General features: G+C 37.6%; 1 protein-coding gene and 1 non-coding gene across 3 annotated transcripts in view; one reads left to right on the top strand and one right to left on the bottom strand.

The window, feature by feature from the left end:
* The window catches only part of RADX (RPA1 related single stranded DNA binding protein, X-linked), a 264805-nt gene that overhangs the window by 165272 nt on the left and 75822 nt on the right, over window positions 1-23711 (bottom strand). For both annotated transcript variants that reach the window (XM_072743305.1, XM_072743303.1), the window contains one exon: window positions 9794-9987. The gene's annotated coding sequence lies outside the window, so the exon portion shown is untranslated. The remainder of the gene's footprint in view (window positions 1-9793; window positions 9988-23711) is intronic.
* LOC112932089 (U6 spliceosomal RNA) lies at window positions 5615-5718 on the top strand. The gene has a single exon (XR_003237419.1). It is a non-coding gene; the product is annotated as a U6 spliceosomal RNA (small nuclear RNA).

Raw genomic sequence — 23711 nt, 5'->3', positions numbered from 1 at the left:
GTATCATAGTTGGTTAAGCATCCAATTCTTGGTATTAGCTCAGGTCATGATCTCATGCTAGTGGGATTGAGCCCCATGTCCTGCTCAGCACAGTGTGCTTGGGATTCTCTCTCTCCCTCTGCCAGTCCTGCTCACGCTCTCTCTCTAAAATAAATAAATAAATCCTTAAAAAAAGAAAAAAGAAAACATTTCCAAAATGACAGAATTCTAGAAATGGAGAGCTGATTAGTGGTTGTCAGTGGTTAAGGGTAATGGTGGGGAATGAAGGTAGTAGATGTAGCCGTAAGAGAACTGCTTCAGGGATCCTTATGGTGATGAAACTTTTCTGTATCTTGACTGTGATGGTAGATATGTCAATCCACACCTGTGATATACTGTATTAAACTAAATACACACAAATGTATATATGAAAAACTTTTGAATTTTGAATTAATTAATAGACTGCATCAATGTTAATTTCCTGGTTGTGATATTATTTTACAGTTGTGCAAATTGTACTATTGAGGGAAATTGAGCAAAGGTTACAGGGATCTTACTATGTAATTTCTTATAACTATATGTAAATTTACAATTACCTCTCAAAATAATTAAAAATATTCAAAAAACAATGATAACAGATACTTATATCAGATATATTGTCATTTAAGAACAAAAATAAATCAAGTGTTAGCTAATTTAATAACAGAAAATAGCACATTTGCAAAGCGATTAGCCTTCCAAGGAACCTGGAAAGATATTTCATTACGATAAAAGAAAAGTATTCATTATGAAACATTAATGTACCTAAATTTTAAATCTGTAAAATGAATTTGATAGAACTACAGAGATTATTCTCAAATTCCAAATGGAATTCTGGAACTAAAAGCAAAGGTTAATAAAATTTAGAACTTTTTAAGTGGGTAAAACATGGAATAGACACAGGAAATATAAATGAACTGGAAGTTAAGTGAGGGTAGAATATATAGAGATAAATCAAGAAGAGAAAAAACTAAAAAAAGAAACAATAACAAAGAGCAAATGAGATGTATGGGACACAGTGAAGATGGCCAACAAATGTGAAACAGGAGTTATAATATAAAAAGGAAGAAAGAATTGGACAAAAGCAACATCTGAGGATACAATGGCCTAGAATTTTCTGTGAGTAATGAAAATTTATTTTTTTTAAAGATTTTATTTATTTATTCATGAGAGACACACAGAGAGAGAGAGAGAGAGAGAGAGAGAGAGAGGCAGAGACACAGGCAGAGGGAGAAGCAGGCTCCATTCAGGGAGCCCAACATGGGACTCGATCCCAGGTCTCCAGGATCACACCCCAGGCTGCAGGCAGCAGTAACCTGCTGCGCCACCAGGGCTGCCCGAGTAAGGAAAATTTAAAAAGTCACAGATTGAAGAAAAGATACAAACCCTATGCTAAATAAATATCAGGAAAACCACAACTAGGTACATCATAGTGATGCTGCCAAAACCAAAGAAAAGAGAAAACTGTGAAAGTGATTAGAATAAAAAGTGTATGTGTATCATGTCCAGTCAGGAAACAAGAAACCACAACACTTATTTAAAATACATTTTAATAGTTATTTGATTTAACAATTACTATAAGATTAAAAATGCTAAAACAGAACAATGAGGTAACATATACAAGAAGAGTAGAAGAGAGATGGCAAAGTAGGAAGATCCTAAGCTCACCTTGTCCCATAGATACAACTAGATAACATCCATATCAGAACAAAGAACCTGGGAAATGACTCAAAGACTGATAGAACAAATCCCATAGCTAAAGGCAGGGAAGAGGCCACATTGAAGAACACAGGAAGGGTGAAAGCATGATCTGGGAGCAAAACTGACTGGGGCCAAACAAGGTAGGAGGGCAGTTGGTGGTTACAGAGATGGACAGAAAACAAACTTTAATACCAGGGAGCCCAGGAACAGGGAGGACGAATCTCTCTAATATTTGCCTTTGAAAGTGAGAAGGGCTGGATTTTCATGAGTTCTTAAAGCCAGCAGAACTTAAAGCTTGGAATTTTAAAAATCAGAGGGTTTGGCTTTGGGAGAACCCAATAGCTTTAAAGAAGTGGAGACCCTACCCTTAAAGAGATAGCACAACAAATATCCTGTGCAGATACCTTGTAGAACCAGGAGCTTGAAAAAGAGATGAGGACATACAGGAGGCAGAGTGATTTGCTCATCTCAGAGCATGGCCTAGAGACACAAGGATTACAGGGAGACCATTCCAGGAATAAAGGAGCTGGCAGGTGCCATTTCCCTTCCCTACTTTCCAGCATAAACAATGGCCACCTTCGGAAACCAGCACAGAGCCAACACTCCATACCTAACTTGGTTACAAGAGACTCTCTACCCTATGCTTCCCCTCATCCACCCTTCCCAGTTGCTCACCTGAGTCCCTGCACTGTGGTCCCCTCCCCCAGAAGACCAGTGCAAGCCTCAGCAGTACCATGCCTCCTGACCCATGCCTCTTATGGGGCCTCAGTTCTGTCTGCAGTGGTAGTGGGTCTCATTTTGTAAGCAAGCCATCAAACACCTTGATAAAATGTGCTGACCCCTGCTGCACACAATAGGTAAAGAGAACCTCTACAGACAACTGTACTCAAGGGAAAAAAGGTCAAGACTCAACAACAGAGTACACACAACATACACAGGAGACATGCATTGAAGCACCAGGACCTAGGGAACCGGGAATACTGCACTGAAGGGCACTACAGGACCACTTCTTCACAAGGCTATTACTGTTAAGAGCAAGAGAAACAGCTGATGTTCTTGAACACATATAGAGACACAGAAAGTCAGACAAAATAAGGAGATGAGAAACACCTCCCAAATGAAAGAATAGGCCCAAACCACAGCAAGAGATTAAAGTGAAACATATATAAGTAATATGCCAGATAGAGAATTTAAAGTAATGATCATAAAGTTATTCACTGGACTAGAGAACAGAGTGGAAGACTTCATTGAAACCCTTAACACAGAGATAAAAAAAGAGCGAGTCAGAGATTAAGAACACAATAAAATAAAATTAAAAATATACTTCACAGTGGTGTGTGTGGGTGGCCCACTTGATTGAGTGTCCAACTCTTGGTTTGGGCCCAGGTCATGATCTTGGGGGTAGTGGGACTCAGCCCTCAGTTTGTCAGGCTCTGTGCTCAGTGTGGAGTCTGCTTGAGATTCTCTCTCTCTCCTGCCCCTCTCCTCATTTGCATTCTCTCTCTCTCAAATAAATAAATAAAATATTCTAAAAAATACACTTCTTGGAAGATATAGCAGGCTAGGTGAAGCAGGGGAACAAACTACTGACCTAGAAGACAGAGTAATGGAAAATAACCAAGCTGAGCAAAGGAGGGGAAAGAAAAGTAAGGAAATTGAAAATGGTCTTACAGAAAACAGTGATTCCATCAAGTGTAATAACATCTATATTGTAGGGATATCAAAAGAAGAAGCTTAGATAAGGGGCAGAATATTTATTTGAAGAAATAATAACTGAAAACTTCCCTAATCTGGAGAAGGAAGCAGAGATCCAGATCTAGGAGGCACAGAGATTCCCTCCCCCCCCCCCAAACTTCAACCCAAACAAGTCTACACCAAGATACATAGTAATTAAAATGATAAAAAGCAGCAGGAAAAAAAAGGCAGTTACATACAAGAGAAACTTGATGAAGCTATCAGGAGATTTTTTAGCAGAAACTTTGTGGGCCAGACTAGAATGGCATGATATATTCAAAGTACTGAAAGGGAAAACCCTGCAGCCAAGAATATGCTATCCAGCAAGGCTATCATTCAGAATAGAGGGAGAGATAGTTTCTCAGACAAAAACTAAAGGAGTTTATGACCACTAGACCAGCCCTACAAGAAATATTAAGGGGGACGGAAGACCAGAAGTGAAAAATATGAAAAGTTAAAAAAAAGCAGTAAAATATTTATGTAAAAATCAGTCAAAAGATTCATAAAATAAGAAAATGTAAAATATGAAACCATATAGCCAAAATGTGGGAGGGAGAGGACTAAAGAATGGGTTTAAACTTAAGCAGCCATAAACTTAATTAAGACTTCTATATGCAAAAAAAAATGACTTCTACATGCAGAAGATGTTATATACAAACCTAATGGTAACCATGAATCAAAAACAGGAGTATGCAAAGAATAAAGAGAAAGGGATCCAAGTATATCACTAAAAAAAGTCAACGAATCACAAAAGACAGTAAAAGAAGGATCAGAGAAAACCTATAGAAACAATCATAAAACAAGTAACAAAACAGCAATAAATACACATCTATCAGTAATTACTCTGTGGGTAAATGGATTAAATGCCCTAATCAAAAGACATAGGATGATAGAATGGATTAAAAGCAAGACCCATCTATATGTTGCCTACAAGAGACTCATTTCAGACCAAAAGACACCTGCAGATGGAAAGTGAGGGGATGGAGAAACATTTATGATATAAATGGATGCCAAAAGAAAGGAAAGTAGCAATACTTATATCAGACAAGATAGATTTTTTTTAAAAAAAGTTTTAAAAGATTTTATTTATTTATTTTAGGGAGAGCATGTGAGTATGAGCAGGGGGAGAGGCAGAGTGAGAGGGAGAAGCAGACACCCCGTTGGGCAGGGATCCCAACATGGGACTCAATCCCAGGACCCTGAGATCATGACCTGAGCGAAGGCAGACTCTTAACCATCTGAGCCACCCAGGAACCCCAACAAGGTAGATTTTAAAACAAAGACTATAACAAGAGACAAAGAAGAGCACTATGTAATGATAAATGGGACAATTCAACAAGAGGTTATAAAGATTATAAACATTTATGCACCCAACATGGAAGCACTAAATACATAAAACAGTTAATAACAAATATAAAAGAAATAATCAATAGTAATACAATAGTAGGGAATTTTAACAGATCGTCCACAAACAGAAAATCAAGTGTGGCCTTGAATGACACACTAGACCAGATGGATTTAACAGATATATTCAGAACATTCCATCCTAAAATAGCAGAATACACATTCTTTTCAAGTGCATACAGAACATTTTCCAGAGCAGATCACATAATTCATCCTGTGCATCTTTTCTTTTCTTTTTAAAAAATATTCTATTTATTTATTCATAAGAGACAGAGAGAGAGAGGCAGAGACATAGGCAGAAGGAGAAGGAAGCCTCCCTGCCAAAAGCCCAATGCAGGATTCAATCCCAGGACCCCAGAATCACAACCTGAGCCAAAGTCAGATGCTCAACCACTGAGCCACCCAGGTGCCCCCTGTGTGTCTTTTCTAATCACAATGTTATGAAACTAGAAATCAATTACAAGAAAAAAATATTGAAAGAGCACAAATAGGGATCCCTGGGTGGCGCAGCGGTTTGGCGCCTGCCTTTGGCCCAGGGCGCGATCCTGGAGACCCGGGATCGAATCCCACATCAGGCTCCCGGTGCATGGAGCCTGCTTCTCCCTCTGCCTGTGTCTCTGCCTCTCTCTCTCTCTCTCTGTGACTATCATAAATAAATAAAAAATTAAAAAAATTTTTTGAAAGAGCACAAATACATATAGGTTAAACAACATGCCCCTCAACAATGGTCAACCAAAAAATATAAGAAGAAATAAAATTGTTTAGCAGCACATACACTAAAATTGGAATGATACAGAGAAGATTAGGATGGCCCCTGTGAAAGAATGACACCAAAATGAAAACACAGTACTCCAAAATCTTTGGGATGCAGCAAAAGTGGTTCTAAGATGGAAGTTTATAGCCACACAGGCCTGTCTCAAGAAGCAAGAAAAGTCGCAAACAAAAAACCTTAACCTTATACCTAAAGGAGCTAGGAAAAGAACACACAAAACCAAAAACCATGAAAAGGCAGGAAATAATAAAGATTAGAACAGAAATAAATGATAGAGAAACTGAAAAAAAAAAACCAATAGAACAGATCAATGAAACCAGGAGCTGATTCTTTGAAATATCAACAAAATTGGTAAACCTCTAGTAAGACTCATTAAAAAAAAGAGACAGTACCCAAATAAATAAAATTACTAATGAAAGAGGAGAAATAACAACTAACACCACAGAAATACAAACAAGCGTAACACAATATTATGAAAATCTATATGCCAATAAATTTGACAACTTAGAAGAAGTGGATAAATTCCTAGAGACATATAACCTACCAAAACTAAGGTGGGAAGAAATAGAAAATTTGAATGAACCAATAATCCAAAAGGAAATTGGATCAGTAATCAAAAAACTCCCCCAAAACAAAAGTCCAGGACCAGATAGCTTCACAAGGGAATTCTACCAAACATTTAAGGAAGAGTTAATACTCATTCTTAAAGCTATTTCAAAAAATACAAGAGGAAGGAAAACTTCCAAATTCATCGATGAGGCCAGTATCACCTTGATTGCTAAACCAGATAAAGACATCACAAAAACAGAACTACAGGCCAATATCCCTCATTAACATAGATGCAAAAATCCTCAACAAATTCAGCAAACTGAATCCAACAATATAATAAAAAATCGTACATCACGATCAAGGGGTATTTATTTCTGGGATGCAAGGGTGGTTTAATATTCACAAAACAACCAATGTGATATGTCACATCAATAAGAAAAAGGATAAAGACTCTATGTTCACTTCAATAGATATAGAAGAAGCATTTAGTAAAGTACACCATTCATTCATAATAAAAACCCTCTGCAAAGTAGGTCTAAAGGAAACATATCTCAACATAATAAAGGCCTTATATAAAAACCCCACAGCTAACACCATACTCTGGTAAAAAACTGAGAGCTTTCCACCTAAGGTCAGGAGCAAGGCAAAGATGTCCACTCTCACTACTATCTATCTTTCTTTCTTTCTTTCTTTCTTTCTTTCTTTCTTTCTTTCTTTCTTTCTTTCTTTCTTTCATTTCTTTCTAAATTGTTTTATTTATTTGAGAGCAACAGAGAGACAGAAATAACGAGAGAGAACACGAGAAGGGAGGAAAGGGAAAAGCAGCCTTAACACTGAGCAGGGATCCCGAGGCGGGGCTCAATCCTAGGACCCTTGGATCATGACCTGAGCCAAAGGCAGACACTTAACCAACTAAGCCACCCAGGTTACCCCTCACCACTTTTATTTAACATAGTACTGGAAATCTTCATCACAGGAATGAGACAAGAAGAAGGAATAAAAAACATCTGAATTGGTAAGGAAGAAGTAGAACTCTTGCTATTTGCAGATGACATGATACTAAATAGAGAAAACCTCAGACTCCACCAAAACAATACTAGAACTGATAAATGAATTCAGTAAAGTCGTATGATACAAAATCAATGTACAGAAATCTGCTGCATTGCTATACACTAATCATGAAGCAGCAGAAAGTAAAATTAAGAAAAAGAATCCCATTTATAATCACACCAAAAATAAAATATCTCAGAATAAACTTAACAAAAGAGGTGAAAGACCTGTACTCTGAAAACTATAACACACCGATGAAAGAAGTTCAAGGTGATGTAGAGAAATGGAAAGATATTCTATGCTCATGAGTTGGAAGAACAAATATTGTGAAAATGTCTATTCTACCCAAAGCAATCTACATCCCTACTGAAATCTCTATCAAAATACCAACAGTATTTTTCACAGAACTAGAACAAATAATCCTAAGATTTGTATGGAACCACATAAGATAAAAAAATTTGTATGGAATAAACAATTGTTGGCAAGGATATGCAGAGAAAGGAACTCTCTTGCACTTCTGGTGAGGATGCAAATTGGTGCAGCCATTGTGAAAAAGAGTATGGAGTTTCCTCAAAAAATTAAAAATAGAACTACCCTATGATCCAGTAATCACACTACTTGGTTATTTACCCAAAAAATATAGAAACATTGACTCAAAATAATATATGCATCCCTATGTTTATGGCAGCGTTATTTACAATAGCCAAATTATGGAAGCAGCCCATGTGTCCATTGATTGATGAATGGATCAAGGTGTGGTGTTATATATATATATATATATATATATATATATATATATATATATATATATACATACACATATATATATATTATTTAGCTATCAAAAGGAATGAAATCTTGCCATTTGCAACAACATGGATAGAACTACAGAGTATAATACTGAGTGGAAAAAGTCAGAGAAAGACAAACACCATATGATCTCACTTATATGTGGAATTTAAGGAACAAATGAGCCAAGGAAAAGAAGAGACAAAGCAAGAACGAGATTCTTAACTATAGAGAACAAACCAATGTTTATCAGAGGGGAAGCAAATGGGGGAATTTGTGAAATAGAGGATGAGAATTAAAGAATACATTTACCATGAAGAAAATGAAAGAAAATAACATTAATAAACAAAATAAGAAAATAATAGGAGAGAGCTTGCACCCTTAGAGCTGGGTAAACCAAGGGAAGACCTCGGGTTTCTGGAGAACCATAATATGAAAGAAGGGCCTCTCAGTGCTGGGACTCAGACCTCTGTGGAAAGGGGGCTACCTAGTTAGTGGTGGTTTTTAAATGTGCTGAGCAGGGACCTTGATGCATACCTGGCACTCAACCTCTATGGAGGATGAGTTGCTCAGGTAGTGCTGAGCCTTAGGATCTCAGCAGAGCGTCCCCTGGGTTGGGTTCAGATCTCTGAGGAGAGAAAAGTCATTCTCGTGCAATGACTTTTAGAAAAGTCAGAAAAACTGCAAAATTGGTGTCCTTACAGAAACCACATGGCCCTAGTTAAATGAAAACATTTGTTGGGGTGAAACTGAGAGACACAGGAAGCAGACAGGAAGTTGCAAACCCCTTCTCAGTGTTACCTCACTATGGTACCTAACAGGGAGCCAGTTGCTAAAGGAGAAATGTGACTGAGTCTCTGGTTTTCTATAGCATAATGTGAAATGTACAGCAGAAGACCTTATGTGTCCCTCACCTACTCCTTCTTCCTAAAGTATACATTGCACTAGGAAAACAACAATAAGTGCTTTAGTTACTTTGTATTTCTTTTAAAACATAATTAATAGAAATAAATCACTAATGTCAGCAATATCCACTACCAAAATATGACCCCACTAAGACCATAAATTCACAAAGAAGTTTTTTTTTTTAAATAGAAATCATTTAGGGATGCCTGGGTGGCTCAGCGGTTGAGCATCTGCCTTCAGCTCAGGGAGTGATCCCGGGATCTGGGATCTAGTCCCACATTAGGCTCCCTGTAACGAGCTTGCTTCTCCCTCTGTCTGTGTCTCCACCTCTATGTGTCTCTCATGAATAAATAAATTAATTAAATATTTTTAAAAATAGAAATCATTTAGAGATTTCAATTAGTGATGCAATGAAGCACAATTTGTATTTTAGGGGAGTGGGTTTCAAAGCAGTGTATGCGTAAACCAAGAGGTATCAAAGACAGTTAATTGAGGTTCAGGGATAAAGTAGTAATTCCATAAGTATTTCTTTGTATGTAATATTTTTATTTATGTTAAAATTTAATTTCATAAGCATAAGTAAGTTTCAGTGGGGAAAAAAAGCCAGCGATTGCCTGTGCAAGTTGAAAGAGCATTTAACAAAAAAAGAACATGTAGGAGCATTATGAAGTTAAGGTAGTGTTTTTGTTTGGTTTTTGGAAGGCAATGTTTTTGTCTTAAGTGTTCATGTTACACAGGTATATACATACAGTTATTTTCAGCAAACATCTAGTAGAGTTTTTCATTTTCATTTTTTGTAAATTTTACATTAATAGAAAAACTAAATAAATATTAAATTCTAGTTAATGACATGCATGCTGAAGTACTTACAAAAAAGTTTACTGATATTCACAATGTACTTTGAAAATAAAATGGAGCAGCCCCGGTGGCGCAGCGATTTAGCACAGCCTTCAGCCCAGGGCGTGATACTGGAGACCCGGGATCGAGTTCCGCTTCGGGCTCTCTGCATGGAGCCTGCTTCTCCTTCTGCCTGTGTCTCTGCCTCTCTCTCTCTCTCTGTGTCTCTATGAATAAATAAAAATTAAAAAAAGAAAATAAAATGGATTAATGGGTGGGTTAGATATATAAATGAGTAGATAAGTAAAAAGTAGAGTCTAGGTGGAATGTAATAGAATATTATGAAAAATTTTATGTCCATAAGTTCAATAACTTAAAGAAAATGTACAAATATTTTAAAGATACTGCCCAATTACTCAAGATTTGTATGAAATTAATAATCCTTCATCTAAAAAACATTTAGTTGGTAGATTAATAGTATCACCATAAGGAAAACTCCAAGACCAGATGATTTCAATGGTAAATTCTATCAAATGTATAAATAAGAAATGGTGCAAGTTCATTTGTGTTGAATTGTTTATTAGGAACATAAATGTTTAGAATTCTTATGTCTTCTTCATTCACTGATCCGTTTTTTATTACAAAATAACCTTAGTTATTCCTGGTAGTATTATTTGCTCTGAAATCTTCATCTGATATTATAATAGCCATTTATGCTTTTTAAAAAATTAATGTTAGCTTGGTATGCATTTTTTCATTCTTTTAACTTGTTTTTTTTCATATATAAGGTATATAAAGTATTTTTTGTAGGCAGCATGTAGCTGGGTCTTGCTTTTTTATGCAATCTGACAATCCTGCATTTTAGTTGGAGTGTATAGATCATTAACCTTCATGTAGTTATTGATATAGTTAAGTCTATTATCCTGTTCTTGGTTTGTAATGTCCAAACCAATCCTTATTCCCATTTTACTTTTATTCTGCCTTTTTTTCAGATTATATTTATGATTTTATTTTAACTCCTTTGTTGATTTCTTAGCTATAACTCTGTTTTGTTATTATAGTGGCTGCTTTAGAGATTATAGTATCTTTAACTTAACATGGTCTACATTCAAATGATATTTTACTACATCACATATAATAGCCTTACAATAGTACACTTTCACATCTCCCCTCCCAGCCTTTATTCTATTGTCCTTCATTTTATTTATTTTTTAAATAATAAATTTATTTATTGGTGTTCAATTTACCAACATACAAAATAACACCCAATGCTCATCCCGTCAAGTGCCCCCCTCAGTGCCTGTCACCCATTCACACCCACCCCCCACCCTCCCCTCCTTCCACCACCCCTAGTTCGTTTCCCAGAGTTAGGAGTCTTTATGTTCTGTCTCCCTTTCTGATATTTCCCACACATTTCTTCTCCCTTCCCTTATACTCCCATTCACTATTATTTCACCAAATGAATGAGAACATGTAATGTTTGTCCTACTCCGATTGACTTACTTCACTCAGCATAATACCCTCCAGTTCCATCCACATTGAAGCAAATGGTGGGTATTTGTCGTTTGTAATGGCTGAGTAATATTCCATTGTATACATAAACCACATCTTCTTTATCCATTCATCTTTCGACAGACACCGAGGCTCCCTCCACAGTTTGGCTATTGTGGACATTGCTGCTAGAAACATCGGGGTGCAGGTGTCCTGGCGTTTCATTGCATCTGTATCTTTGGGGTAAATCCCCAACAGTGCAATTGCTGGGTAGTAGGGCAGGTCTATTTTTAGCTCTTTGAGGAACCTCCACACAGTTTTCCAGAGTGGCTGTACCAGTTCACATTCCCACCCACAGTGTAAGAGGGTTCCCTTTTCTCCACATCCTCTCCAACATTTGTGGTTTCCTGCCTTGTTAAGTTTCCCCATTCTCACTGGTGTGAGGGGGTATCTCATTGTGGTTTTGATTTGTATTTCCCTGATGGCAAGTGATGCAGAGCATTTTCTCATGTGCATGTTGGCCATGTCTATGTCTTCCTCTGTGAGATTTCTGTTCATGTCTTTTGCCTATTTCATGATTGGATTGTTTGTTTCTTTGGTGTTGAGTTTGATAAGTTCTTTATAGATCTTGGAAACAAGCCCTTTACCTAATACATCATTTGCAAATATCTTCTCCCATTCTGTAGGTTGTCTTTTAGTTTTGTTGACTGTATCCTTTGCTGTGCAAAAGCTTCTTATCTTGATGAAGTCCCAATTGTTCATTTTTGCTTTTGTTTCTTTTTTTTTTTTAATTTTTTATTTATTTATGATAGTCACAGAGAGAGAGAGAGAGAGAGAGAGAGAGAGAGAGAGAGAGGCAGAGACACAGGCAGAGGAAGAAGCAGGCTCCATGCACCGGGAGCCTGACGTGGGATTCGATCCTGGGTCTCCAGGATCGCGCCCTGGGCCAAAGGCAGGCGCCAAACCGCTGCGCCACCCAGGGATCCCTTTGCTTTTGTTTCTTTTGCCTTTGTGGATGTATCTTGCAAGAAGTTACTGTGGCTGAGTTCAAAAACGGTGTTGCCTGTGTTCTCCTCTAGGATTTTGATGGACTCTTGTCTCACATTTAGATCTTTCATCCATTTTGAGTTTATCTTTGTGTATGGTGAAAGAGAGTGGTCTAGTTTCATTCTTCTGCATGTGGATGTCCAATTTTCCCAGCACCATTTATTGAAGAGACTGTCTTTCTTCCAATGGATAGCCTTTCCTCCTTTATCGAATATTAGTTGATCATAAAGTTCAGGGTCCACTTCTGGGTTCTCTATTCTGTTCCATTGATCTATGTGTCTGTTTTTGTCCCAGTACCACACTGTCTTGATGACCAGAGCTTTGTAGTACAAACTGAAATCTGCCATTGAGATGCCCCCAGCTATGGTTTTCTTTTTTAAAATTCCCCTGGCTATTCAGGGTCTTTTCTGATTCCACACAACTCTTAAAATCTGTTCTAACTCTCTGAAGAAAGTCCATGGTATTTTGATAGGGATTGCATTAAACGTGTAAATTGCCCTGGGTAACATTGACATTTTCACAATATTAATTCTGCCAATCCATGGGCGGAATATTTTTCCATCTCTTTGTGTCTTCCTCAATTTCTTTCAGAAGTGTTTTATAGTTTTTAGGGTATAGATCCTTTACCTCTTTGGTTAGGTTTATTCCTAGGTATCTTATGCTTTTGGGTGCAATTGTAAATGGGATTGACTCCTTGATTTCTCTTTCTTCAGTATCATTGCTAGTGTAGACAAACCCCACTGATTTCTGGGCATTGATTTTGTATCATGCCACGCTGCCAAATTGTTGTTTGAGTTCTAGCAATCTTGAGGTGGAGGCTTTTGGGTTTCCTATGTAGAGTATCATGTCATTAGCGAAGAGGGAGAGTTTGACTTCCTCTTTGCCAATTTGAATGCCTTTAATGTCTTTTTGTTGTCTGATTGCTGAGGCTAGGACTTCCAGTAGTATGTTTAATAGCAGTGGTGAGAGAGGATGTCCCTGACTTGTTCCTGATCTTAGGGGAAAGGCTCCCAGTGCTTCCCCATTGAGAATGATATTTGCTGTGGGCTTCTCATAGATGGCTTTTAAGATGTCGAGGAATGTTCCATCTATCCCTACACTCTGAAGAGTTTTGATCAGGAATGGATGCTGTATTTTGTCAAATGCTTTCTCTGCATCTAATGAGAGGATCATATGGTTCTTGGTTTTTCTCTTGCTGATATGATGAATCACAGTGATGGTTTTACGAGTGTTGAACCAGCCTTGTGTCCCGGGGATAAATCCTACTTGGTCATAGTGAATAATTTTCTTAATGAATGTACTGTTGGATCCTATTGGCTAGTATCTTGTTGAGAATTTTTGCATCCATGTTCATCAGGGATATTGGTCTGTAGTTCTCCTTTTTGGTGGGGTCTTTGTCTGGTTTTGGAATTAAGGTGATGCTGGCCTCATAGAACGAATTTGGAAATACTCCATCTATTTCTATCTTTCCAAACAGCTTTAGTAGAATAGGTATGGTTTCTTCTTTAAACGTTTGATAGAATTCCCCTGGGAAGCCATCTGGCCCTGGACTTTTGTGTCTTGGGAGGTTTTTGATGACTCCTTCAATTTCCTCCCTGGTTATTGGCCTGTTCAGGTTTTCTATTTCTTCCTGTTCCAGTTTTGGTAGTTTGTGGCTTTCCAGGAATGCGTCCATTTCTTCTAGATTGCCTAATTTATTGGCGTATAGCTGTTCATAATATGTTTTTAAAATCGTTTGTATTTCCTTGGTGTTGGTTGTGATCTCTCCTCTCTCATTCATGATTTTATTAATTTGAGTCTTCTCTCTCTTCTTTTTAATAAGGCTGGCTAATAGTTTATCTATCTTATTAATTCTTTCAAAGAACCAACTCCTGGTTTTGTTGATCTGTTCCACAGTTCTTCTGGTCTCGATTTCATTGAGTTCTGCTCGAATCTTTATTAACTCTCTTCTTCTGCTGGGTGTAGGATCTATTTGCTGTTTTTTCTCTAGCCCCTTTATGTGTAAGGTTAGCTTTTGTATTTGAGTTCTTTCCAGTTTTTGAATGGATGCTTGTATTGCGATGTATTTCCCCCTTAGGACTGCTTTTGCTGCATCCCAAAGATTTTGAAAGGTTGTATCTTCATTCTCATTAGTTTCCATGAATCTTTTTAATTCTTCCTTAATTTCCTGGTTGACCCTTTCATCTTTTAGCAGGATGGTCCTTAACCTCCATGTGTTTAGAGTCCTTCCAAACTTCTTGTTGTGATTTAGTTCTAATTTCAAGGCATTATGGTCTGAGAATATGCAGGGGACGATGCCAATCTTTTGGTATCGGTTCAGACCCGATTTGTGACCCAGTATGTGGTGTATTCTGGAGAAAGTTCCATGTGCACTTGAGAAGAATGTGTATTCAGTTGAATTTGGATGTAAAGTTCTGTAGATATCTGTGAAATCCATCTGGTCCAGTGTATCATTTAAAGCTCTTGTTTCTTTGGAGATGTTGTGCTTAGAAGACCTATGGAGTATAGAAAGAGCTAGATTGAAGTCACCAAGTATAAGCGTATTATTATCTAATTATTTCTTCACTTTGGTTATTAATTGATTTATATATTTGGCAGCTCCCACATTCGGGGCATATATATTGAGGATTTTTAAGTCCTCTTGTTGGATAGATCCTTTAAGTATGATATAGTGTCCCTCGTAATCTCTCACTATATATAGTCTTCGGGGTAAATTTTAGTTTATCTGATATAAGGTTGGCTACTCCTGCTTTCTTTTGAGGACCATTTGAATGGTAAATGGTTCTCCAACCTTTTATTTTCAGGCTGTAGGTGTCCTTCTGTCTAAAATGAGTCTCTTGTAGACAGCAAATAGATGGGTCCTGCTTTGTTTATCCAGTCTGACACCCTGCGCACCTTTTGATGGGGTCATGAAGCCTGTTCATGTTCAGAGTTACTATTGACAGATATGAGTTTAGTGTCATCATGATATCTATTCAGTCCTTGTTTTTGTGGATTGTTCCACTGAACTTCTTCTTAAAGGGGAATTTTAAGAGTCCCCCTTAAAATTTCTTGCAGAGCTGGTTTGGCGGTCACATATTCTTTCAGTTCCTGCCTGTCTTGGAAGCTCTTTATCTCTCCTTCCATTTTGAATGAGAGCCTTGCTGGATAAAGTATTCTTGGTTGCATGTTCTTCTCATTTAGGACCCTGAATATATCCTGCCAGCCCTTTCTGGCCTGCCAGGTCTCTGTGGAGAGGTCTGCTGTTACCCTAATATTCCTTCCCATAAAATTCAGGGATTTCTTGTCTCTTGCTGCTTTAAGGATCTTCTCTTTATCTTTGGAATTTGCAAGCTTCACTATTAAATGTCGAGGTGTTGAACTGTTTTTATTCATTTTTTGGGGGGGATCTATTTCCTGGATCTGAATGCCTGTTTCCCTTCCCATATTAGGAAAGTTTTCAGCTATGATTTGTTCAAATACATATTCTGGCCCTCTGTCCCTTTCGGTGCCCTTGGGAACCCCAATTAAACGTAGGTTTTTCTTCCTCAGGCTTAGTTTATTTCCCTTAATCTATCTTCATGGTCTTTTAATTGTCTCTTTTTTCCTCAGTTTCCCTCTTTGCCATCAACTTGTCTTCTATGTCACTCACTCGTTCTTCCACCTCATTAACCCTCATCGTTAGGACTTCTAGTTTGGATTGCATCTCATTTGATTTTTAATTTCTGCCTGATTAGATCTAAATTCTGCAGTCATGAAGTCTCTTGAGTCCTTTATGCTTTTATCTAGAGCCACCAGTAGCTGTATAATAGTGCTTCTGAAATGGCTTTCTGACATTGAATTGTAATCCAGATTTTGTAACTCTGTGGGAGAGAGGACTGTTTCTGATTCTTTCTTTTGAGGTGAGGTTTTCCTTCTAGTCATTTTGCTCAGTGCAGAGTGGCCAAAAACAAGTTGTATTGGGAAAAGGAGAAAAAGAGAGGAGAGAAAGAAGGAAAGAAAAGAGAAAAAGAAAAAAGAAAAAAAGGAAGAAAAAAGAAAAAAAAGAGATGAAAATGAGAGAAAAAGAAAGAAAGGAAAAAAAGGGTGGGGAAGCAAACAGAAATTAAAAAGCAAAAAAAAAAAAAAAAAAAAAAAAAAGAAAACACGTGGGAGTATCTTCTGATTCTGTATACTTTAAGTCCCTTGACTTCCCCTGGAACTTGTCATATAATTGATCATTTCGTTGATAGTCACAAAATAACTTGCTGGGATTTTGAATTTGGATCCATTGCATTTTTAATATCAAACATGATAGTTTTCATCTACAGATCTTCCATTTTCATTTAAAAAATATCTTCCATATCTCTATCTAATTGAACATACAGAATATAGATAAACAATTCTAATGTCAATTCTGAGTTGGTTTGGATGTATTCATTATTCTCATTATGGATCGTGTTTTACTAGACCATGGAATGCCTATTTAATTATGAAATGGATGTCTGTTGTGCAATTTATTTTGGTGGGTGGTGGATATTTTCAAATTTCTGTACGTATTCTTGGATTTGCTCTAAGTTACATTTAAGTTCCTTGGAAACGGTTTATTTCATAAATTGCTTTTGTGATTCTGTAGGGTGGATTCGGAGCTATTCTCCATCTTGGGCTAATCATTTCTTCTTACTGAAGCAAGACTTTCCTATGGATTTAGCTGAATACCAGTGAATTATAAGATATTCCAGTCTGGCTTGTGGGAACAGGCATTTACTCCCTTTGCCTGGAAAGCATCCTCTTATACCTCCAATTTTTTCCCCACCAGCCTGGGTTAGTTTTATGTACATGTTCTGGTTACTATTTTTAATATTCAAGGGACTTTCTAAAGAATTAGTAGCTTCGCTTTGTGGAGATTTCTCTTCTTGTGTATTTTGTTCTACAATCTGTAGTCACCCTGGTTTCTTCAAATGCTTAGCTCCATCTCTCCTACTTGGGAAGTCCACTGAGCTCTACCCCAGTTCCATCTCCCTGTACCATTACCAATAAATAATTCTAAAATTAGAAATTCAAATTTTTGCAGATACATCACTGATAAGATTGCCAATCCTTGTGTTAGTTTTCTAAAATTCTGTTTTCCAAGGAATTTGTCTATTTCTATGTCTTTATGTTATCAAATTTATTGGCATAAAATTGTTCCTATATTCTCTTTTTATTATTTGAGTTTTTAAAGAATCTGTAGAAATATCCCCTCCTTCATTCTTGATATTGGTAATTAGTATTCTGTCTTTCTTAATTAGTCAAGCAGGGCTTAATGAATTTTATTTATGTTCTCAAGAAAACAAATAATGTTAGCTTATCAGAAAACTGATAATATGCTTCTTATTAGCTCTATAATGTCTTTTTTGCATAACTCTGGTATTAATTTGCTCTTCTTTATCTAGGCTTCTTAATGTGCACAATTAGATTATTGATTTTTAAACCTTTCTGCCATTACTTTATTTAAAAGAATGTTCAGGGCTATTCTCTCTGTATGCTATATTATGTACTTTCATCAACTCTATGGTGTTAGCATTAATATTATCCCTTTTCAACAGATAAGAAATCTACATTTACAGAAGGTAAAGATTACACTAAGTTATATAGTTTATAAGTTGCAACTCTGACACTGAAACCCACATCTGTCTTTTTTTCCTGACAGAATCATTAAACGTGCAACCATTCCACTATATTGCTCTCTTGGCAAACTATAGAGGGTCAATAATGATTCTTAATATTTGTCTTCTCTTTTTCATCACTAAGAACCTAATGATGACCTTCATTAATTTTAGTTTCAGGTTTAATTCTGATCCAGTGTTGCCTTCTCCTGTGTGTCATCTGAGAAATAGGATGGCTTCTTCTTGTAGTAGAGTCCTTAGAAATGAACATAGAAGGTTCTTCTACTTTGCTTTTCAATCCAAGAAAGCTGTGTCATACTACGGCTCTGTCTTTCTATTCTAAATAATCCAATATTACAGAGGCTATTTTACTTTCCCCAGTAATGATGTGTTTATCAGGTCCTCATCAGCCTTACATACATTTGATTTTTTGAGTCATTGCTTATGACCATTCTAAGATAACTATCTCTGAGCATCCCTACTTATTGGCAGTATGCAGGGGTTTCCTTTGCTTTAGGAACATAATTTCCATAATTTCTATGTTCAGTAGAGCATAGATCACTTTGTCAGAAATAGATGTCTTTCCAAGAATCATTTTTATTTTGCTACCATCCTCATGTACATTGTTCCAAAGATTGCCTTTGGAAATAGCTATGAATGATTGAATTTGGAAACAGCTCACTATGTTTCCTTTCTCTATACTTTCTAATATTATTCCAAGGTGACCAAGATTCCCTGGGCACTCCATCTGCACAGACATTCTTGGATTCATGGAAGCCCAGGGGATTGTTATTACCAGAAAATCCCCACTTGCTACTTGAAGGATATTTATATATTTATCACGATTAGAAACTTATTTCCATATATTACTCAGATATTGCTTTTTCATTAAAATCATATCTAACATTATTTAATATTTTTTCTACCACTTCATTCATTCATACATTTCTAGCATTTTGAGGAATAATAGTGCTATTTTAAGCCTACGACTCTGAGGATAAACTTAATGTGCCTATGAAGGAAAAGGATAATCTTTCAATTGATGTGACAAATTTTTACACTAACAGAATATAGTGTATTATGCCTGGAAATGAGATATTGAGCAGAGGTATCGACTGCCAAAAAACTGATTAATATCAGAGTTTGATAGTAGGGATTTTAGGTGACTCACCATTCAGTTTGTGGTTTTGTTTGTTTGGAAGTGGAGAGAGGCAGCCTGTTTGCATTTTGTCCATCTTTGAGACTTATTTCCCTTCTCTGTCAAACCCTAGAGTTGACCTAATGATGGGTGTATATTTGGGGCTATGTTATCTTTGAGACTGCTACTTAATGTAGTATCAGTTATGCTAGTCTCCAAGGAAGTTAAATTATAAGACTAGAATCTCAGTGGTTTGTGTTCTTGAAAGGAAACCAAATCTGCTACCCACCCTATACTGACTACCTACCTAACCCATTATATGAGGTCTTTCACTCCACACTACATCATGTTGAGCTTCTTGTCTTTAATAATGTCTATTAAATCTTTATATTGGAAAGGGGTGTAAGTGGCTGAAGTATGGATTAAGGCTCTCACTGTGAAAATCAATTTTCACATTTTGATGACCATAGGAAGCTGTCAACAATTCAAAGATAATGGTGACCTTCTGATTTATATGATAATTAGGATACACAATTTTATCATGGAATAGAATCATTTAGCAAGAATATTTACAAGAAGGAAATGTCTATTAAACTTTAGGGTCTGCCACAGCCAATGTTCTGGGTTCCAATAGAGACTGCTTCTGGTAAGGTAAACAGGTTGGGTTCTACTGAACTTGAAGCTACAACTCCCACCTGGTCACTTTAGTCTTCATGGTAGTGGATCAGCAGGCAAAGAAAGTTTATATAGTATTGGGGCAAGTTGACTCTGATTACCATGCAGAGATATGAGTTGTTGCTACATAATTAGGATAGGGAGAAGTATGTCTGAACCCAAATGATTCATCAGGAATTCTTTTTTAGTGCTTTTGGCCTGGTAACAACAGTAAATGGAATCCGTTTAAAATGGGTGTTGATTTCTTCATAATTTTAAGAATTATTTACACTTCAGATCTTGGCTAAGTGGGGCTGAATGCAACAAAACATCTTAAGATTGTTGACTCAGAAATCATTCTAGGAAGACTGCCTTCATGCTTGGTCCTTTAAAAGCCTGGTCCTTCAAAAGGAGTATCTCCTTATTCATTCTTTGGAGGCTTGAAGTAAATTTAGCACTGTTCATTAAACACCATCTAGCTCTGGTTTTTAACATCTCTTCAACTCTGTTCTGACTGCATTCATTTCAATTGTATATTTTTTCTAAATAGCTTTAATAATGTTAAAATGTCCAAATTCTCTTTTCCTTCTCATCTGGTAGGGTTTTACAGTTGCTGAGATCTCAACTATAAAGTTTTTATGAACCTGTCCCCTATTGGCACAAGTCATCTTGAAATGCATCTCAGGGAATAATTAACCCTATGCAGCAGAGTACCTCCACACTGGAACACTTTAGTTTTGCTGGCAATAGTAGAATTAAAAGGATAGAACATACATGGACTCTGAGGTCTGGAAAGGAAGGGAGGAAGGACCCAAACTCTAGAAACTAAGGGTCTTGAAAAATCATTGGACACTAGGCATGTCAATTCTTACCTTTCAGCAAATGAGCTTAGAGATTGCAATAGGGGAAAGAGTCTTTTGTTTACCTTTTGAAATTCTGCCTCCTGTCAACCATCCAACAAATTAGTTCCCACCTTGTCCAACACTGCCTCAGATGCAGCCTCAATTGGCTGCTCCTTAGAACCTCCCCCCCCGCCTGTCGCAGGACCTCCACAGGCACAGTAGACCGTTCTATTCTTTGCCACCATCTTCTCTGCTGCCCCCACCACCACCCAGCGGGCACTGCTGCCAACAGCCTCAGCTCAGCAGCAATCTGGCAACCGCCATCTTCACCACCTTTGTCAAGCAGTTAGATCATTTCTTCAGTTGTGGCACCAACTGCTATATCTCTTCTGCCATGTCTGTTATAGAGAATCAAGGCCCAATCCCAGGTGAGCAGAAGGGATCCAGTGGTGAGATGGGCCAGGATCCTGGATCCATCAGGAGTGGTGCAGTGCCTGCAGAATGGGGGGCTGGAGTCGCAAGGGCTGCAGCCCCTAGGTATTTCCAGGCAGTTCGAGCCCTTTGGGAGGAGGAGGGTGGGCAGGGCGCTGCCGAACCTATAGTCCAGGAAAACTGGGATGTACAGCCTGCAGAAGTGGAGGCGGAGGAGGAAGAAGAAGAAGAAATTGAGGAAGAGGAGGAGGAAGAGGAGGAAGAAGAAGAGGGAGAAGAGGGAGGGGATGAGGACGGGGGCAGAGAAGAGGAGAATGAGGAAGAGGAGAAATATGAGGAGGAGGAGGAAAATGAAGAGGAGCACAACAGCTATGAGGAAGAGGATGAGAATTATGGGAACAAAGAAGAAGATGAAAATGGTAAGGAAGTTGCTGAAGTTGTCTCTGGCATCTGTGAGTTCCCCATTGTACAATTTTGGCCCCTATTCAGACCTGTGACTGATTCCCTTTCCTACCACGTCCATGATAACAACCATATCCTGGCTCAGCCCCACACAGGTTACATGGTGGTCAGGTGATGCTCCTGGGAGCCCGAGGACCCTGGAGAAGGACTGGTGCCTCGGGAGGTGGAGGACCCAGAAGAGGTCCAATCACACACCAGCAGCCAAGGTCCAGGAGGGAAGGTACTTGGTAGAGGTAACCTGACCCTGGGAGCTAGAGGAACACACAGAGATGGCTACTTCCCAGAAGGCAGAGGAACCAGTGGAGGTCAAGGTCTGAGAGGGTGAAGTACTGGCTGATGCTCCCACTTTCTGGGAAAGTAGGGGATTATGCACCCAAGGATATGAGAGGTGGTGAATGGAGGCAACATCTTCAGGCTCTTGTAGCCTCTGTTGGTACAGCTGGCTTACTTTCAGGCCACTCTTAGTGCTTGCCTCATAAGCAACAGGTCAGTGTTCTCAAAAAACTTCAGGTTGAATTTATCCAATTCTATAAAGGCTTTTATACTCTTGAGAAAAAGTATAATTTTTATCAGCCTCTGTTTGATAAGAGAGCTGAGATCTGAGATCATCAATGCAATTCATGAGCCCAAAGAAGGTGAATGTCAGTAGGAAGTAGGTGTTCAGGAGGGTGTGTGGGAGGAAATGGAAAGTGAGCCAGTAGGAAAAGGCCAAACAACTGGTATACCTCATTTTTGGTTGAGGTAGCTTTGAAAAATGTAAACTCTTGGTAAGATAATATGAGAAAATGATGAAATGGTAGTGGAGCACTTTTCAGGGGTTGAGGAACAAATGCACTTCATGATAGAATTTGTCTTTAAGTCAAACACATATTTTCCAATGAAGTTCTGAGAGAAAAACGTACAAAATGCAGTGAGGACCAAGTGACTCTGATCCCTTCTCACAAGGGCCAGAAATAATTAGCAGTACAGGGATTGAGATCTACTGGAAATAGGGAGAAAACATCACTAAGAAAATGATCAAACAGCAGAAAGCTGAGGGCCATGGAAATGTTATCAATCAGTAGGAATATTTCCAGCTATTCTTTTAAAAAAAAACATATTTCTATTCTACAGATACTCCTGATGCAGAATACAGGATGCCACTATTGATTTTAAATTGGGATATTTTTTCTGTCACCTTCTGGTCCCAAAGTCCACATCATTCTTCACTAAAGAAGCAACTGAACATCAGGATGAGAACTCTGATGAAGAGGCCTAAGAAGCTGGGGGTAAGGAGATGGAAGAGGAAGAGGATGAAAATGAAGAACCAGAAGGAAGACTCAAAATGGCTATGAAGTCAGCAGAGGACAGCTGTGTAGAATCCAAGTAGTAGTGCAGAGCCTTGAGTATTAACCATTTCTGACATATACTTGTTACTGACAGCTTTACGTTTTTAAAATTTTTTGTAAAGTAAATAAGAAAAAATTGTTGAAATTTAGTTTTGAAAAAACAGTTCAATGTTAACAATATGCTTATATGCTAGATCGCAGAAAAGGCAGGATATGCTAAAATGTACTGCATTGGTAGCTGCAAGTCCTTTGTCCTGTAGTTTTAAGACTACTACAGATAGGACATTTATTAGACATTGTATTAGAGATCAATTTTTTTTTTTTTTAGAAAATGGTCACCAGAAGAAGTAGCTAAAGCAGATACACCATGCACTAACTGTACCTTCATCACTTGGTCAAGAAACATTGTCTCCTGTAATAACAATGCTTTGAGAAGGTGACTCCTCACAAAAGTAGTAAAAAGTTAATGATTTCATTAGTAACTCACAAATATTAGCTCAATTTAGGTTTTTTTTATTTCATATGCTATTCAAAAGAAGAAATTTCATCATAGTAAGATTGTTTATCACTGAATTGGTAATTAAGTCTTAGCTTTTATTTCTTCCATCCTTTCATCTCTTTCTCTCTCCTTTTTTCCCTCTCCCTCTCTTTCTATCTCTCTTTCCAAATTTTCACAGCTATCAATGTTTGATAACAGCCTCATTCTCATTTTAAAGATACAGAAACTGGAATTCTGGGAGCATAAGGGAAGTATGATTTGCAGAAAGAGCACAGGCTTCTAAAGTAGAAATATTTATTTAAATTACAGAAGGGCCTCTAAAGAAAAAAAAACAAGCATTTATTGTGGTGGGCAAGAGGGAGTTGAGATTGGTGTGATCAAATGATTGAAGCATGTGCACCCTGGTATTAAGGGTCTGGGTTACAACAAGAAACCATTTCATATTCTCCTTG

The sequence above is a fragment of the Vulpes vulpes genome, chromosome X (assembly GCF_048418805.1).
Source record: "Vulpes vulpes isolate BD-2025 chromosome X, VulVul3, whole genome shotgun sequence".
NCBI lineage: Eukaryota > Metazoa > Chordata > Mammalia > Carnivora > Canidae > Vulpes > Vulpes vulpes.
Note: the sequence above shows the minus strand (reverse complement) of the source record. Positions and strands in the feature narration are given on the sequence as shown.